The sequence below is a fragment of the Rhinopithecus bieti genome, unplaced genomic scaffold (assembly GCF_001698545.2).
Source record: "Rhinopithecus bieti isolate Rb0 unplaced genomic scaffold, ASM169854v2 scaffold_11488, whole genome shotgun sequence".
Lineage (NCBI taxonomy): Eukaryota > Metazoa > Chordata > Mammalia > Primates > Cercopithecidae > Rhinopithecus > Rhinopithecus bieti.
This window is the reverse complement of record NW_016806879.1, coordinates 192,409-196,087: the sequence shown is the minus strand read 5'-3', so window position 1 is coordinate 196,087 and position 3,679 is coordinate 192,409.

The window sequence follows — 3,679 nt, the reverse complement described above, 5'->3', positions numbered from 1 at the left end:
AAAAAAAAAAAAAAAAAAAAAAAAAGAGACAAGGTTTCCCCAGTCTGCCAAGCTGGCCTCCAACTCCTGTACTCAAGTGATCCATCCACCTCAGCCTCCCAAAGTGCTGGGATTACAGGCATGAGTCACCGCACCCAGCCTTTTTTTAAGATCTCATTCTGTCGCCCAGGCTGGAGTGCAATCTCGGCTCTGCAACCTCCACCTCCCAGGTTCAAGCAATTCTCCTGCCTCACCCTCCCAAGTAGCTAGGACTACAAGCATGTGCCACCACGCCCAGCTAATTAGACACATGTTGGCCGGGCTGGTCTCGAGCTCCTGACCTCAGGTGATCCGCCTGCCTCAGCCTTCCAAAGTGCTGGGATTACAGGTGTGAGCCACCGCACCCTGCCTACAAAAATGCTTTTACAAGAGAGAGAGAGAAGGGAAGAGAGAAAGCAGAAAAGAAATGGAAAGAAAGAAGAGAAAACTCATAAAAGAAAAAGAAAAAATAAGAGAGAAGGAAGGAGAGGGAATCCAAAACAAATTGAGCTAGCTAGCCTAAAGATGTCCTCCCAGTGGCAAGTATGAATAACATCCTTCCATCCATCTTCATTGTTTAGGCTTCTCTCTCTCCCACAGCTTCCCAGAATAGGGACCTTCGTCTAACTCACAGCCCCACACCTGCCAGAGACAGAGCTTGCTAACTGTATAGGGAGCCAGTACACCTCATCAAGAGCCCTCACTCAAGCCAGTGTACCTAGATCAGGTTCCAGCTGTTCTACCTAGTGGTCGTGTACTTTACTTAACCACTCAATAACTGTTCGTTCCTCTGGAAATGAGGAGGTTATATTAATATTACAAATACGTCAAAGGGTTGTTATGAAAACTGAAATGAGGTAGTATGGTCATTATATGGCACTTAGTGCCAGTGATGGTAAGCACTAGACAAGCATTAGCTATTTTTGTGTTTATTGAATGAAACAGAAAATAAGCTGTTTGACAACAGAGACTTGGCCGATTTTGTTAAAAGTTATATCATTGGGCTGGGCACGGTGCATCACGCCTATAATACTAGCACTTTGGGAGGCCGAGGCGGGGGGATCACAGGTCAGGAGTTCAAGACCAGCCTGGTCTTGAACACAGTGAAATTCCGTCTCTACTAAAAATACAAAAAATGAGCCAGGCATTGTGGCACCCACCTATAGTCCCAGCTACTCCAAAGGCTGAGGCAGGAGAATCCCTCGAATCTGGGAGGCGGGGGTTGTGATGAGCCAAGATTGTGCCACTACACTCCAGCCTGGGTAACAGAGAGAGACTCAGTCTCAAAAAAAAAAAAAAAATTAGCCAGCATGGTGGTGCACACCTGTGATCCCAGCTACTCAGGAGGCTGAGGCAGGAGAATCGCCTGAACCCAGGAGGTGGAGGTTGTAGTGAGCTGAGATTGCACCACTGCACTCCAGCCTAGGTGACAGAGCAAGACTCCATCTTAAACAAAACAAAGGAAAAAACAGAACCTACTACATGCCAGGCAGACACTGTTGTAGGTGATGAGGATATAGCGGGTTTGTTTTTGTTGTTGTTGTCATTGTTGTTTCGAGACGGAGTCTTGCTCTGTCACCCACGCTGGAGTGCAATGGCATAATCTCGGCTCACTGCAACCTCCGCCTCCTGGGTCCAGGCGATTCTCCTGTCTCAAGCTCCTGAGTAGCTGGGATTACTGGCGCCCGCCACCATGCCTGGCTAATTGTTATATTTTTTAGTAGAGACAGGGTTTCACCATGTTGGCTAGGCTAGTCCTGAACGCCTGACCTCAGGTAATCCACCTGCCTGTGCCTCCCAAAGTGCTGGGATTACAGGCGTGAGCCACCGCGCCCAGCCCTCATGTATGATTTCGTGTTTGTTCTTAAATTTTATTTACTTAATTTTTTTTTTTTTTAATTCGAGATGTTCCCCAGTCTGGTTTTGAACTCCTGGCCTTAAGCAATCCTCCCACCTCAACCTCCCAAAGTGCTAGGATTATAGGCATAAGCCACAGTACCCCGGCTGTTCTTACATTTTAGAAGTTTGATCATTTACAGTGTTTCTACCACCTATTACTAAGCATCATTCTAGGACAGTAAATCTAAGACAATTTCTAACCCTAGCTCTACCTTAAACTTGGACCCAACACTTCCCTTCTCAGGGTCTCAGATCTGTGAAAGGGAGCTTTTGAACCAAATGAATTGTTCCAGCTATGAGACTAGAATGTATTTCTTGACCTTGGAGATTGCATAATCTAAGGGTGTTCATTTTGGAGTTGGACAGATCTGGATTCCTATCTGCCATTTATTAGTAAAATAACCCTGAGCAAGTGACCCAGCTGTTTGGAACCTGTTTCCTTGTCTGTGAAATGAGCATGACACCTCCATCTCACACACTTTGTGAAGGTCCCTTGAGATAATTTATGTAGTGCTTAGCATAAATGCTAGATACAAAAACTCCTCTTTGAATGACAACAGTGACAAGTGGCAGTTTGAAGGACTCTGGAAGTAGACTGCCCGGACCCAAGTCCTTCTATCATTTTCTAGCTAGTTACCATTTTTCTGTACCTTGATTTTGCCTGTCTAAAATGGGGATAGTGGCAGGGCAAGGTGGTTCACAACTGTAATCCCAGCACTTTGGGAGGCTGAAGTGAGTGGATCACTTGAGGTCAGGAGTTCGAGACCAGCCTGGACAGCATGGTGAAACCCTGTCTCTACTAAAAATACAAATAATTAGCTGAGCATGGTGGCCGGTGTCTGTAATCCCAGCTACTCGGAAGGCTTAGGCAGGAGAATCGCTTGAACCTGGGAGGTAGAGGTTAGAGTGAGCTGAGATCCCAACACTGCACTCCAGCCTGGGTGACAGAGCAAAACTCCGGCTCAAAAAAAAAAGAATAGAAATTATCAGTTGGGCTGGGCGCAGTGGCTCATGCCTGTAATCCCACCACTTTGGGAGGCCAAGGCGGGCAGATCACCTGAGGTGAGGAGTTCGAGACCAGCCTGACCAACATGGAGAAACCCCATCTCTATTAAAAGTACAAAAATTAGGCCAGGCATGGTGGCTCATGCCTGTAATTCCAGCACTTTGGGAGGCCGAGGCAGGCGAATCACAAAGTCAGGAGTTTGAGATCATCCTGGCCAACATGGTGAAACCTTGTCTCTACTAAATATAAAAAAAATTAGCAGCCGGGCGCAGTGGCTCAAGCCTGTAATCCCAGCACTTTGGGAGGCCGAGGGGGTGGATCACGAGGTCAGATCAAGACCATCCTGGCTAACACAGTGAAACCCCATCTCTACTAAAAAATACAAAAGGCCGGGCGCGGTGGCTCAAGCCTGTAATCCCAGCACTTTAGGAGGCCGAGACGGGTGGATCACGAGGTCAGGAGATCGAGACCATCCTGGCTAACACAGTGAAACCCCGTCTCTACTAAAAAATAGAAAAAACTAGCCGGGCGAGGTGACGGGCGCCTGTAGTCCCAGCTACTCGGGAGGCTGAGGCAGGAGAATGGCGGTAAACCCGGGAGGCGGAGCTTGCAGTGAGCTGAGATCCGGCCACTGCACTCCAGCCCGGGCAACAGAGCGAGACTCTGTCTCAAAATAAAAAAAATACAAAAAAAATATACAAAAAACTAGCCAGGTGAGGTGGCGGCGCCTGTAGTCCCAGGGGAGGGAGGGGAGGA